Raw genomic sequence first — 15,876 nt, 5'->3', positions numbered from 1 at the left:
TCTGAGCCTGATAGGGGGCCGGGAGTGATGTAGTGTTGGAATTGGAGGGCAGGGGTGTTGGTGATGCCGATGTCTGGAGTGCCTTTGCCGTGAGCAGCGTAGAATGTGGGGAAGAAAGGGCCAATGTGGTGAAGGTTTTTGTGAGTGACCAAAGCGTGTAGTTGTTGGCCATGGGGGTCGATGCGGTTGTGTTGGAATGCGGTGTGGTGTGCATTGAGGTCGGCCATTAGTATTACAGGTAGGTGTGAGTTGTTAAAGATGGAGTTTAGGTCTGTGAAGGGGATAAGCGAGTTAGGTCTTGAGTATGTTGTGCAGATGATTGTCTGTCCGTGTTGAGTGTCGATCTTGACGGCCATGAAGTGTTTGAAGGCGAAGTTGGTGATGAATTCGTGTTTCATGGAGGATCTGATGAGGATAGCAACGCCCTCGAATAGTTCGTGGGGTGATTGTCTGCTTGTGTAGCCGAAGTGCCTGATTTTGGTGAATGTGCATGTTGAGTTGAGGAGGAGGATGTCTGGGTTGTGTTCTTGTATGAGGAGAGAGATGGCGTGTCTGTTTGAGTGATATGCTCTACAGTTGTATTGCATAATGGTGATCATGTTGTATAATTTGTTCTTGGTTACTTAAATGAGATTGAAATTCTGGGGTGCAGGGATGAGGTCTAACTTGTCGAGTGACTGTGAGCGAGGTCTGAGTGTGGTGTATGCAGGTGAGGGATGGGCGGTTACGTGACTGTGTGTGTAGGGGAGTCGGGAGGATGAGTGGAGTGTGCTAGGTTCGTGTCGGGGTTGTTTCCTGTTTCCTTTGGGGTAGTGCCGAATAGATTTACTTTGATTATAGATTTAGTTGGATGTGTGTATTTTATAATTCTTTTGCTGTCATGTGTGTAGGAAGAAAGGGGGGAGGTGTTCTTCCTCTTAGGTCTAGTGGTCTTGACCACTAGTTCTGTGGGGGGATGGGCTGCCATTTTATTCTTGGGAGTCTGAGGTGTTAGGGGAAGATTGGGTTTGGTTCGGATTTTTGTGGTCCGGGAGTTCATCGAAGTCGTGTGGGAAAAGTCAGGTGTAGGCAAGGTCAAGGTGGAGGGGCCGGGAGGTTTTGGACTGATTACTCTGGGGGGTGAGGTAATAGTAGATTGGTGAGATAAGTCAGGTGTGGGCATGGCAGAAGTGGAGGGGCGGAGGGAGATTGCAGTGGTTTCTCTGGGGGGAGGGGGTGGCATGTTGGTCCGGTCGGAGATGGGGGCAGTGGAGAAGATGAGGTCGGGACCGGTTCTGAAGGAATCAGGAATGTGTATGGTAGGGAGGCCGTTCGCCTTCAAACCATCAATTGCCAGTTTCAGAAAAAGAGACCTGTTTCCGTTGCTTAGGGTATGTGCCAGAAGTATGATAGTGGTGATTTTTGCGTCAATGTCGGGGGAGGGTGGGGGGGCGGTCAGGTTGTTGGTCCAGCAAGTGCGGGTGGGGAGGGTCGTGGCAGTAGGGAGTGAGTGGTGGGGAGGTGGAGGTGGTGCTGTGGGAGGTGCTGTAGGAGGTGAGGGTCGGCGGGGAGGGAGTGGTGTTGTGCTATTGTCGAGTCTGATTTTGCACTTGTTGCTGATGGCAGCGTGACGGCCTTTACAGTTGCAGCATTTTGTTACCGTGGCAGTGCAGTTTCGGTAGGAGTGGCCTTGATTGGCACACTTTGAGCAAGTTATTGTGTTACTGCAACGGTTGGTGCTCTGCCCGAATTGGTAGCAATTGAAACATTGGTGCACTTGTATGAAGTGTTGGAATTCAATGTCTCTTGAGGGGATGATATTGTTGCCGATTTTTATTCCGTAAGATTTTAATTTGATGGCGTCAGTTTGTGTAGCTGTAGTGATTTTTAACATGGGGAGAGTTCCCATCCGGGCTGCATATGTCATTTGGGAGGTGTTGTGTGAGTTGAGCTCATTCAAGAGGTTTAGGTTGTCAAGAATAGGTGGGATCACCATCCTGCATATGAGGGTGCATTTTGCACGGTACTCAGGGGAACTGAGGACCGTTAAGCCATTGTCCCTCAGTCTGTTGTTCATTGCTGGGGAGTGGAATTGGTCGGCATCTTCATCAGTTGGTACAAAGATTTTGATGATATCGTCGTTTGTGAAGGAACGGATCTGAAATATCAAGGTCAGCTGGAAAATGAGTGAGGCGAGGTCTGTGCACGGTTGGATGGTACGGTCCACTTTAATTTTAATTGAAGGCATGTTTAATGATTTCGAATTTGGAGATTTATGGAGATCTCCCCTAACAGTCCCTGGTTTCCTGCGCCCCTCACGTAGGGGAGGCCCTGCACTATCACAGGGGTCCCCAGGCGAATCGGCAGGCTGTGCTGACCCTCCACCCTTCACACAAACACGCACTAGCGAGGTGTGGGGACAGAGGGCGTTTCCAGACGAATACTCCCCTGTACGTCAGCTGACAGGGGAATAGGTCCTTTCACGGCACGGAAGAGAAGGATTAGAGTAGAAGAAAAAGGTCTGAAAACTCACTGCCGACTCTCTCTTCACACCAAGCCCCTCAGCAGCATTCGGGGTTCCTAAGGGAGGTCCGATACTGTAGGAGAGGCTCAATGTGTTGATCGAATCAACAGAATTGTCAGTTGGAGAATTGAAGTCAGGTGCTTTGGTTTTCCAGGGTACGTGGGAAGGTGGGAGAGGTCCAATGACTAGCCAATCAGCTGTGTCTGTACCTTCTCCGACTTCCACTTCGCTCTGTGACTGACTGCTACTGCTCCTGACTGCGACTGCTCCCGACTGCGACTGGCGACTCACTGACCACCTACCACTATTACGCCTGTATGAAACTGGTAACTTCAGGTCCGCAAGAGTAGCAGTCCAATAAATCTTAAAAAAAAAAAAAAAAAACATTAAATAATTATTATAGCGCTTGAAATACTATCTACTGTTATATCAAAACATGAACGAGAAGAAAAGTCAAAAGCTAGCGAGCTACAACTTAAATTATTAGTATAAAAGATCAATAAAGAATTTTAAAATACAGCATGTCTAGTTGAGCCCGGATACTTTAACTCTCCTAATTTCCTTCAAACTTTCCCCTCATTTACGTCCACCTAACCCCCTCCCCCCCCGCCCCAATACTTCCAAAGTACTTCCAACAAAAACCCAGCAACAAATATTAGCCCTTCATCCTTATCTACAGGCTTCAAGTCAAGTTTGATAACGTAAAAAAAAACAAAAAAACATAGGAAAAAAATGCTTCTGTAACAGTGCCATGTAAATTGTCATGTTTTAGAGAAAATCTATGAGAATCTAGTTTAGACAATATTCCTGCCAAAAAGCCATTATAGAGGCATATTACACCAAAAAGAGCCTGCCTATGTGCCTACATCTTAGCCAATCACCGTGACCTCTAAGTGTGACGCGAAAGGCGCAGCTGAGCTGTTTTTTTTTTTTTTTTTATTGGACACCCCCTTACATCCTTGTTTAAGGTGAAGCGCAGAAGCGTTTACAGCGCCCAACAGGGAAGCATGCTAAGTTCATGGTTGATGATGATGATGGGATGGAGAGAAGAGAGCCATTGGCTCAAGAAGGTGGAAGACGGTGTAGGAGGAATATGTCTCATGAGTTAAGGGCGTAGAAGCCTGAAGAGTCAAGGGCGTAGAAGCCTGAAGAGTCAGTGGTTTATGTCAAAGCAAGTTATTGGAAGCTCAAACAACTTTCCCTGAATACGAATTCGCAACTTTCGATTTATAGCAGGTACCTACTTTGCTGCCAGGTGAACAAGGACCAAGGGAAGCTGGCAAGTGTGTCGGAACAAATTTCCACCGACCCGGGAATCGAACCCGTGACAACTGGCTTGCGAGGCAAGAGCGGTACAGCTCTACCCACAGGCGCCCCAGCTGAGCTGATTTGCTGAAAATTAGCGTCTCCTACCCAACTACAATTGGGTTGTACAGTAATAAGGTTGAACAAGAGGACAGAACATGATTATGTCTCTTTGGCAATTATGTTTATTGCAATGGTAATTACTTATCTATTTTCATGATAATTTCCGATAAAACGGTTTTGATGGTACAATAAAAGCAGGTACTGTAAATATAGTAGGTGTTACAAGAAATATTAATACTTAGACAATAGATTTTTTTTAAGAGATGATTTAAAGGAAGGGAGCGTAGGCTTTGCTCGGATGTGTGGGGGTAAGTTGTTCCACACCTTCACACCGTGATATTTTATGGAGGAGTAGCTCTGGGTGCCTTAAGTTGTATCTCTGATTATACCGGAACTGGAAATAATTATTGTCAAGCAAGTGATTGATAGATTCAGATTTGCCCCCGAGGGGGATAGTTTATTGGGCACCCCCTTACATCCTGTGCAAGGTGAAGCGCAGAAGCATTTACAGCGCCCATCTGGGAAGTATGCAAAGTTCATACTTGCCTTTATGACTCGTGCATTAAGGGGGTAAAAGCCTGAAGGGTCATAGGTTTTGTCAAGTTACATAAAGTGAGAGAATGATGAGTGCGTGGGGGGAAAGTTCCTGGTACATTTCATCTGTTTATGGCAAAGCGTGGCAGGTCCCTAATAATGTCAAGTGCCAGGCCTGTCACTAGGAGGAGGGATATCTGGTCAGGGAGGGAAGAGGTGTTGGTAACAGCTAGGGACCTGTAGGAGGTGGTCATAGGGCAAGTGAGGATGTAGTGAGAGAGGGTGTGAGAGTCGGGTTGGCCACAAATTTTACAAACAGTGCGGCCAGGCTCAGGGTTGCCAATGTACTCCCATAGGTACCTGTACCCTAGGTGCAGTCTCATGTACATAATCTGTTGAGATCGAGTCATGGATTGATACTCTTTGTAGTGGCGGTTGTCGTCACCGGTTACAGCGTCATAGTGGCATAGTGTGAAGCTACCCCGTTGCTTCAGGTGTGTCCAATTTTCATCGAATGCCTCTCGTTGTGTGGCGTGTATGCGAGATTTGAGATGACTCAAGGAGAGGGCGAGAGCGGCTTCAATATCTTCTTCTTGTGTAGCTTCTTTGGCAAGCCGACCAACAGTGTCACAGGCAGTTATTCCTATAAGTGACGGGATCTAAATAAACTTGACACGGATGTCATCAGTTTGTTCTAGCCCGGCGACGGCGGCTAGGGTGTGTTGGGCGGCAGGGGAGGAGGGGGAGGCTAATTTGAGCCTCGCTAGCGCCGAAGTGCTGTCACTGATTATATGGAGGTTCCAGCGTTCAGTGCGAGCATACAGTAGGTCGCCACCTCATGAATGCCCGCGAGGATGGCTATGCTTTCAGCATCAGTGGAGGAGGCCCAGTCGTGGACCCTGATTTTCCTGCAGGCCTGGCGCTCAGGAATCCACACAGCTGCCCCAGCGCTGCCCAGCGTGGTAACAGACCCATCACAGTAGACGAGGATAGGAGGGTGGGAGGTCTTAAGAGAGGAGGCGACATCATTAATCTGCTCAAGGCAGTTAAGTTTGAGCATATTCCGCAGTTGGGTGGATTTACGACCAGGGAAGGTGTGGACGACAACATCAACACTCGGGGAAGTCCACGGCGGTAGAGGCGAATGAAAAGTGATTGATAGATTTGTAAACAAAGGGGCACAGCAGAAGGTGTTAACATCTTCGAATTTAAAAATTTTCAATATAGCTAATTTTTTATTTGTGTGATCTGTTTTTTTTTCAAGTAGGTCATTGTCCGTACAACTCTCTTTTGTGCAGTAACCAGAGATTATGTTTTTGAAGAGCTAGAGGCCCCCCCCCCATACTGTGTGACAGTGTATCAGGTGTTGGTAAACAAGATCATGATAGATTTCTTTCATTGCTGTGACAGTGAGTGACTGTCGAGTGTGATACAGACTATTAAAAAAAATTCTTTGCTGACCTTAAGCATAAATCAAGTACTATTTATTAACAGAGACCTTGTTAAGCTGTAAAAATACGCCGTTGTACCTTATATTTCTTATGTAATCCCTTATGAATTGTGTAAGGGGGATAGCGCGAACGCAGTCCCCCGCTAACAAAAATTGCGCACTCGAGTTAACCACATTTGGGTTAATCGCAAGGGTCAGCATCACCGGAGTGCAATGGTGAGCCTCGCCCTGGGAAAACCGCCTTCGTGATCACGGTATCTCCTGTGCCAGGTAAGTATGCCCTGAATTGTTCATCCTAAACCCTAACCTAACTTGACTGACTATCATTGTGCTGAACCATCTCTCTTATGTTATTTATTTAAATTTATAAACCAATTATATGATAACTTTTTATATAATTCGTAATATGCTAAAATAAAAATTGTCACATTAGAAGTGAGAGGCATATGATGGAAATAAACAAGTTTGGCTTTATAAACTATTCATTTCCATCAAAACACAAACATAAGGGGTTAGAAAATTTTAACTATTGATAATTTTTCGCGTTTTTCTTGTGTCTAATTCAATATGATTTCCCATTAGATCCAAAATAAAGTAATTAATAGTATCTCAACCATCAACTTTAGATTGATTTGCCAGGATAAGTTTGTATAGAGGTAAGCCAAGTTTTGTTCTGTAGCAAATTGATCCTGAAGTTTCTTCCTCTCACAATTAAGTCGTTTGGGATATTGCTTATGTACTTTATCTATTAATTATGAGGAACTTGCTATCCAGTGAGGGCTATCCCTCCTAATATAAAACTGAACATTGTGGAAATACTTTATTTGGCATAGTAATGAGATCAATATAGCCCAGAATCATTTTATTGGAAAATTGACTAATAACCAAACTAGAAATTGATACAATTCCAAATTTTCTACAATTATATGCAATAAATATTTATACTTGTGTAAGCATTTTACAAATACTTCAGGAACTACTTCTCTGGGCGGAGCTTCATTTTTTCATTAAGGTTGGCATACACGGTTCATAAAGTAATTGTCAATTCAATTTCAATTTCAATTGTTTATTCCTTGATAGAGGAAGCGGGATCCTAGTGCTGTCACTAGGTACCCCTGTACAATGACACCAGAATCATCTGGCAAGTGTGAAAAGTATATACAGTATAAATATTATAAAGGGGCTTACTAAAGCCTAAGGAAGGAAGGATGTTCCTTTAACACATAATTAATATTATTTACAAAATATCTGGCCAGTATTGGGAGGATCATCGTGTCTCCGTCAGGGGGTCGTGGAGTGGTGGTCCAGCAGGCGTCACGGAAGCGTTGTGTGTGGGGACATCTTAGGAGGTAGTGAATAAGGGTGCGGCTGTCGGGTCTTCTGCATAACGCACAAGAGCGTTGCTCAGGGGATGTGGGGATACCAATCTCCCAAGCAAAGTCATACCCAATGATGATACGGGCAGCAATCACGTCCCCCTTCCGCGACCCTTTCCCGTAGACGTACGAGAAGTCAGGAAGTTTACGGAGGACATCGTACCATGTGGGCGGGGAGTCCAGGGGGATGGCTGCTTCCCGAGCTTCTCTCTGTTTGCGGCGGATTTGGGTCCTAATCTGTAAGAGTGTTCGAGGAACAACGTAGTCAGGTGTGGCCTTGTTGCAGCCAGTCTTGGCAAGGTCATCTGCTGCCTCATTCCCCAAGATACCGACATGACTAGGTATCCATAGGAATGTCACAGGACGGCCTTCATCCTGAAGTGTGGATGTTAACCCTCGTATTCGGAGGATGAGGTCCTTATTTTCCCCAGATCCAAATGCGATCCCGTCGAGAACAGACCTGGAATCGCAGCAGACAAGCAAGGGGCAGAAACCATCTGCTTCTTCCTCAGCGAGAAGGGCAGCAAGGAGGGCTATTAGTTCAGCCTGAGTGGAGGATGCCCCGTCAGAAACTCTGAGAGACAGTTTGATAGGCTCAGGGGCATGAGGACGGGAGATGTAGACACCAGCCCCGGCCCTACCTGTAGCGGGGTCAACAGAACCATCAGTGTAGAGGACGACCCTACCTGGGGACCAGTGAGCGATCCTGGAGAGGTGGTATTTGCAGAGAATAACAGGGTTCACCTGGGATTTCGGGAGCGGTCCACCGAGGGCAATCACTTCAGGTTGAAAATCCAGCCAGGGAGAAGGAGACGAACCAACAGCAGGGGTGACAACAATATCAGGCAGGAGGTCGTGTTCCTGAAGGGCTCGGATGAGTGACCCTCGCCACTGTCTTCTAGATGGAGGTCGGTCTCGAACAGCAGTAGTCAAGTTGGTTTGGACATAGTTGCCCCTAGGATCCCGTAGAATGGAAACGGCAGTTTTTAGGTAAAACTCCTGGACACGATCCTGTAAGGGGGAAAGACCAAGTTCGTTATATAGAGAAGTAGAGCGTGTCCACTGAGGAGCCCCAAGGATGATACGAGCAGCTTTCCTCTGGATAACTTCGAGACGGTTGACAGCAGTCCGACTAATGTTGACGAGGGCAGGGGCGGCGTAGTCGACACAGGAACGGACAAAAGACTTGTACATGGTGAGAAGTACAGGGATGCTGGCACCAAGGGAACCCCTGCACATGGTAGAGAGGGGAGCGAGACGCCGAAAACATATGTCTCGAAGATAGCGGACTTCAGGGATCTGACAACGTGTGCGAGTTACATACACACCCAGGTATTTTGTCTCATTAACCCAGTCCAAGGGCGTTCCTGATAAGAAAAGGGGTGGAGGTACAACACGACCGTGCCACATGGCTTTTGTTTTCGCAGTTGAAAGAAGGAAACCAAGTGAATCACACTCTCTGGAGACCAGATCAAGGGCTTCCTGCATGCTGAGGTAGTCAGGGGCTTGGAGGAGGACATCGTCGGCATATCCTGAGTGGACAACTTCTGTCGGCCACGGGAGTGATGCAATGGAGTGCATGAGAGTGTTAAACAAGGTGGGACTCAGGACTCCACCTTGAGGGGTGCCGAGGTTCATTTCTTGAACAGGAGACATAGAGCCTTCAACGCGAACCCGGGCCTGACGTCCAGTGAGGTAAGAGGCGATCCATTGTAGAAGTCTCCCTTTAACCCCTAACCGTGCAAGTTCAGCTAAAATGAGGGCAGGCTGAGCCGTATCAAAGGCTCCCTTGATATCAAGGAAGACGGAGACGCGGGCAGTCTGATTGCAATAAAAGGAAGCAATGGAGTGTGCTGTGCTGCGATGTTGAATGAAACCATTGAGGGAGTTGTGGAAGCCGCCTATGGTGTGAAGAAGGCGACGATGGAGTACCCTCTCCATCATCTTGCAAACACAGGAGGTAAGACTAATGGGTCGATATTTCCCAGGATCTCCCGGCTTAGGGATGGGGATAATAGTGGCATTTTTCCAGTTGGACGGGAGAACCCCATGTTCATAAGACATATTGTAGAGAGCAAGCAAGGGGCCGTTAGGAATATTAGTACAGGCGTTGAGGACGGAGTAGGTTATCTGATCATCCCCAGGAGAGGTGTCTTTTCTAGAGCGACGAGCACTGTCAAGCTCGAACTGTGTGATGGGATGATCAGTGGGGGCAGGGGAGGTAAGAGCAGCACGAACAACAGGCTCAGACGCATCGATGCGGGCCTGCACTGCCTCCTGCATTGGATCTGGAAGTGCCTCAGGGGAGGAAGCTCGTGCCCAGTCCTCCATTAAAGAGCAGGCAAGGGAGGCGGGGTCAGGGTGGGGAGGAGGCCTCCGTCGAGTACCCCGTATAGCATTAATCCGATTCCATACATAAGAGGGTGACGACTGGAACGATAGAGATCCCGTGAAGGATAGCCAGTCCGCCTCACGTATCCGACGGCGCTCCTGAGTTGCAAAGGAGCACCAATTTTTGAAGTCTTCCCAGTCCTCTGGAGACCGAGACCTCCGTATGGCAGAGTGGAGATCTCGGGTTACCTGCCGGAGATGTCTCATGGCAGGGATACGATACCAGTAGTTGGTGGCACTTCTGGGGTGACAGGGAGGGCGTGGAGGGGTAGCGCGATTGACAGAGTCATACACGGCATCAACAAAATCAGCGCTGTAAGAGTCAAGGGACTGAGGGACAACATAGGAATCCGCCCAGGTAGAAAGGTATGGGGTAAAGGAAGGAACAGCATCTTGTGTGAGACGAAGGCGAGGGGATCGATAAGGAGTTGATGTCGGGGCAGAGAAGGAGAGCCTGAGATGGGTAGTAACGGCAAGATGGTCACTATACAGAGCAGGCTCGGTGCAGACGGTAGGATGAAAGGAAGTATGACCGTTCAATAGTAAGCCAACATCAAGGAAACTATGGGGGAGGCGAGTAGGATCGTCAGGACAAAGAAAGCGAACATCATCATCCCCATTAAGAAACTGTGAGAGATGTGATCCATTAAGGGTACATGGAGTGGGATGATCCGGAGTAAGAGTGGGATGGCGGGCATTAAAGTCGCCAAGAACAATAGTGGGAACCCCATCATGGAGGTCGTGAAGAACCTGGGGGTCCAGAGAATCACTCTTGAAATGAACATTGACTACACGAAGGGTCCGGTCACCAAGAGTAAGGGAGACAGAAAGTAATTCAGACGGGGGTCCATGTGAGTCAGGTGAAGGGAGACGAACAGATGGAATAGTGTTACGCACAAGGGTGAGGAGGCCACGAGCCTGCCCACGGTACCGAGGCAGGGTGTAAACAGAATAGCCAGAGAGGCGGAGTGGAGTAACATCGTCTGTGATGGTTTCCTGAAGTAGAGCAACATCTTCTTGATGGGAGAGCACAAACTGGGCGAGGTCTAAGTCCCTGGATGTTCCATTGTAAGAAGAGGAGGGAACGGCCTCCGGTGTGAGATGAGTCGGAGGGGCTAGATAGGGCTCCAGAGGAGGTACCAAATTCTGTTGAGAGAAATGGAGAGGGAGGAGTGGGAGAGCGAGGGATGGATCCTCCATCTCGGGAGATGGAAGGAGGCAGGTCATCAGGGCTTGCAAAGCGCGCCCCTGTTGGGTCAGGGTGTCCAGAATGAGTTGTTGTTGCTTCTGCAATGTCGCAATTGTTTTCACAAACAAGTCGAGTTGGGCTGAGAGAAGGTTGATTTGCTTGGAGTGGCGATCCAGACGGAGAGTGATTGTTTCCATAGAACCAACTTGGTGTGCCTGTGCATGAGCTGGAGGTGGCGGCGAGGATTGCCGAGGGCCCGACTGGGCATGTGGCGGTGGTAGCGACGGAGAGGGACGGTGAGGGTTCAGTTGAGTAAGAGGTGGTGGTGCTGGTGAGAGACAGCGGGGGTCCGGGTGGGCAGGAGATGGTGGTGACTGTGTGGCAGGGCCGGCAACGACCTTGTTCCAAGAACGGTAGGGAGAGGGAGAGAGGGGAGAAAGGATGGGTGGTAGGGGTGATGGAGGGGGTGGTAGAGGAGAGGAGATCAATGGGAAATCCTTGGTGGATGGAAGAGGCGGTGGTGGATAGGATTGAGGTTTGGTTGACAGGGGCTTCGTCAGAGACGAGGGCCGTGGTACAAGGTAAGTTTTCCCCGGGCGAGTGCCAGGACGCTGTGGGCAATTGGCATTCCAGGCGTGGTGACTGCCATGGCAATTGACGCACCGTGGAATAACTGGGATTTTGTTCTGAATTTTCGATTTGCATTCCACTGTGTCGTGAGGACCTGCACAGAAACCGCAGGCGACCATCCTCGTGCACTCCCAGCTGCGGTGTTTCCACGATTGGCAACGACCACAGATTTTCGGGGTTCCGATAAATCGGTCGAGAGGACAGTTGTGAATTGGTCCCACATTCACCTTCGGGGGGAGGGGGCCCACCCACCAGCCGATGAGTTCGTTGGATGGACGTTTGGAGACCGGGTTGATGCGGCGTTCCATGTCCAGTAGTTGTGGGAGAAGAGGGCGAAGATCGTCGATAGGGATCTCCCAGGGTACGTGGCGAGCCATTACCTTGGTACGACGAGTTTCTGGGGTGATGATGGTGAACTTCAGCATCACCTCCCCCTGGGGAGCAGGAAAGCCCACCTGAGTGAGCAGGCGTACCGTCTCGTCCATTTGTGTGGTGACTATCACGGCTGTGGGACCTCGGCGGAGGCGAAGTGTTGAGTCCTGAAGTGGAGAGCAGTGACGGAAGAACCAGGTCGTCCGTGTGCTCAGAGGCAAGTCCCGAGGGAAGGCGAGACGACGAAGGCGCGACGGGGCAGGGAGACAAAGGGAATCCCCTATGTCCATCGTCGGCGGAGGGTCAGTCATTGAGCCACATGTAGGCTCACTTGGGGACCCCGATGACAGGAGTCCACCCTCTACAGCCCCAGAAGGGGTGCAAGGGGGAGCCGTGGCCCCTGCTGGAGACCCTGACTTCTGAGGTTTCTGCTTCTTCTTTGACGTGTCTTCAAGAAGAAAGTCGTCAGCATCACTGTCACCTACTGCCGCCGTTTCCAACGAACGGGAGCGTTTAACGGCGGGCATAGGGTACGTTGGCAACACTGCAGTCAGGTGGAGTGGTAATGACGTCACACTATCACACTGCGCATGCGCAAACTTGAAAAACTTTGCTCAGAGGGATCGGGTGGTAGGACCAGATGTTTTATCCCCAAAAAATGACAAAGTCCAAAAGTAACAAAAAAATATATGCCACTGTGCTGATATCTGGGTCTTACTATAGTTGTCTGCACAGGCTGGGATTGGTAGACGCTCTGAATTCGTCAGAAATACGAATTTTAAGGAGCAGTCTCTTACAGCCTTTGTTGACACTACGCACGCATGCGCGTTTCTCAAGTAATTGTCTCAATCATTTAGGCACTATCATTTTTAATGTAATTTATACTTTTCATAATGCAACGGAAATTAGTTTTCCAGCTTCTATGTAAAAAATAAAATAACAAAAACAGCGGGTGTATTGTTGGTATCATAGTTAAAAAACATTGGCAACGGGCGTATCTCTTCATGGGGAAAGTACAGTGTAGGGTATGCGTCCTTCAGTCTGTCCCTCAAACATGCCAGTTTCTTCCTTCACTAACACTGGTCAATAATGTTCATAAAGAAAAAAGAAAGAAAGAATGAAAGAAAGAAATAAAGAACAAAAGTGATTTTTTTTTAAGATTAAGGAAAACTAAAAATTGTAAATGGTAATATAACAATGAAGTGTAAAGAATAGTATAATAATTGGTAATATAATTACGGTTTTTGTTATTATAGATTACTAGTGTTGATGCATAAGGAGTTTGACTGTTTATCTGCAAACAGAACTCGAGATAAATTCTTGTTGCACCAATTTAAAACTAAAGTAAGGTTATTGTGTAATGTGCATTGCTTTGATTGCAACACAGCAATCGTCATCGCTTCTCGGCCTTTTGGCTAAGATCAAAGTGTAGTATCTGTTCTTATCAGCTTAATGGGGAGTACATAATCAGTGTTCTTTTTTTACATAGAAGGAAGAACACAGATTTGGATTTTCTGGGGGTGAAAGTAACAGAGTTACTCCTTTGTTGTTTTAGGCGGCGAGCAGGGAACCCGGTATTTCTCCATTGCTGTGGTTATTACTAATACCATGCAGTGAGAGGACACATACCCGGGGGGGCCTGCAAAGCCCCAAACTTGGTCCCAGGGGACCCCACGTGGGTGCTTCTCACACGTGGCTATTCCCTCCTCTCTGTACTTCTTTACTTCGTACTGGCTGAGGTACCTGCACTCATAGAAGTGTATTCGTCCCAAAGTCCCTCCCCGGTAAACCATCACCTTGCGATCGAGTGGGTTTGTGATGGCGAAAGGGAGGTCGGTACACAACTCTCGGCCGATCCTCCAGGAATACCGTGATAGTGCGGGTACACCCTGGTAAGGGGGTTGTCATGTGTGTGTGGGTGTTCGTGTGGGTAAAGCAAGATGGACGACGAAGGGCAAAGGGGAAGAAACGAAGGAGATCGACAGCCGGAAAGAAGAAACCGAATGCTGACCATATGGTTCCCTGCACCACCATCCTTCAAATGCACAGAGAGGACGCAGGGATGCCCATGGGAATGTGCGTCATCGGGGTGGTCTGGCTGCAAGCAATCACTAGTCCGACATCTAAAGGAAGCCCACAACAAGAAAATCAACGAATATATGAACATGTGTGCAGGGTGCTATCTGGTACTGACTATCCGGCCAAGCAATCACACGTGCATCCTCAACAGGCAGATGAGAGAGGAGCAATGGGTTCCCCATTTTCGTTTCCAGTGCGACGTGCAATACTGCCCCTACTCTGCCCCAACAAAGAGAGGATTGAATAACCACAAGGTAGCAACACATGTACGGCAGTGGAGGAGGAGAGACAACCAACGTCAGGCGGAGCAACGACAGGGGAACCAACAGGCTGAAGGCAATCCAGCAAGCGCCCAGCCCTCACAGGAAGTTGGGGAAAATAGTGAAAACGAGCAGAGGGAGCAGCCACAGAATTACGAGCAACAGCAGCAAAGAGAAACACAAGGGCAACGAGAAAGGCACAGATGGACCCCCCCACCCAGGGATGGAGAAGTGGAAGGACCAGAGACACCACGCCGCGTCTCTGGGAGAAGTACACCAGTGTCACCGCTGAGCCCAGACGATCAAGAAACGCGACTGAGGTCGATAACGCCGAGCCAGATGCTCCAAAATGAACCCTCACCAAGAGAGGAATCACAGCACCCAGGGGACCTGACACCCCTCTTGCACATGCCAAGAATGCCACTGTCACCTCTAAGCCCCGATGAACAACATGGTGGAGACAGTACCCAAACAGGGGAACAGATAATGCAAAGTCAAGAAACAAATGAAGGAAGCCAAAGTAATCTCAGTGAATCCCTTACACCACTATCGCAAAGTGAAGCAACTCAAACACTAAGTGGTGAAGGCAACATACAGGAGCAGATTGGCATAACTCCTGAACCAAATGAAGAGCGAGATGAAGCTGAGGAGACATGGATACTGGAGCCGTTTCTGGGCACAGTGTATGAGATCCAGCGGAACCCGGACTGGTCAAGATTTGAAGAAGTACTGATTGAGATCGAGGTAGCAATTCAAGCGGCAAACAGGATAAACATCTCTCAAGGACAGAACACGACCAGGAAAATCACCGATGTCAATGATTGCAAACAGATCCAGAGGCTGTACAAATACAACCGTCGCCGAGCAATACGGCTAATTGCCGAAGGGAACGGCGCAAGATGTGAAATAAGCAAGGAGAGAATAGAGGAACACTTCCAACACATGATGGTTGAAAAGGATTGTGACCTAAATACCGTGGAGCACATTCCCGAACCGCCAGACGACAGACCAGAGATGGAAATGCAGCCCTTCACAGAGAAGGAAGTATTTACAAAACTAGCAGCAGCAGAAAATTCGTCACCAGGTGAAGACAGAATATCATATGATAACTGGAGAAAGGCTGACCCAAGCTGCCGAGTTATGGCAGCCATATTCAACGTGTGTCTAAGAGCCAAGAGAATACCAGACTCCTGGAAACGATACAGAACAATACTTGTACCCAAAAAAGGTGGTAACCCAGAAGTCGTTTCAAATTGGAGGCCTATAACACTGAGCCGCACAATATACAAGGTGTACACGGGATGCCTCACAGCACGACTCAGAAGATGGCTCGTTGACAACGAGGTACTGTGCGCTGCACAGAAAGGATTCATGCCAAGTGATGGGGTGATAAAACACAACTACATACTTCAACATCACATGGACGATGCACGACGGAACAATGGCGATACCTGCATAGCAGCACTCGACTTGACCAATGCATTTGGCTCAGTGTCACTGGACCTCATCAAAAGAGCGCTCAACCGTCTAGGGGTGGGACGGGATTTTGAAGCAGTAGCAGGAGACATCATCAGTGGCAAGACGACAAGAATCCTAACAAAGGAAGGAGAAACAGAAGAGATACCAGTGCAATGCGGTGTGCAACAAGGGTGCCCAATTAGTGGTCTCCTGTTCAATATACGGTCGAACCACTGTTGCGGAAAATCGCGGCCGAAGGAATGATA

The 15,876-nt window shown here is 48.4% G+C and overlaps 1 non-coding gene and 1 pseudogene across 1 annotated transcript; one reads left to right on the top strand and one right to left on the bottom strand.

The window, feature by feature from the left end:
- Positions 1–5,970: 5,970 nt before the first annotated feature.
- Positions 5,971–6,133, bottom strand: LOC121874408. The gene has a single exon (XR_006090408.1). It is a non-coding gene; the product is annotated as a U1 spliceosomal RNA (small nuclear RNA).
- A 7,075-nt stretch (positions 6,134–13,208) lies between these two features.
- On the top strand, positions 13,209–13,412 carry LOC121874409 (annotated as a pseudogene).
- Positions 13,413–15,876: the final 2,464 nt, after the last annotated feature.

The sequence above is a fragment of the Homarus americanus genome, unplaced genomic scaffold, assembly GCF_018991925.1.
Source record: "Homarus americanus isolate GMGI-L3 unplaced genomic scaffold, GMGI_Hamer_2.0 scaffold25627, whole genome shotgun sequence".
NCBI classification, from domain to species: domain Eukaryota; kingdom Metazoa; phylum Arthropoda; class Malacostraca; order Decapoda; family Nephropidae; genus Homarus; species Homarus americanus.
This window is presented reverse-complemented; position numbering and strand designations above follow the sequence as displayed.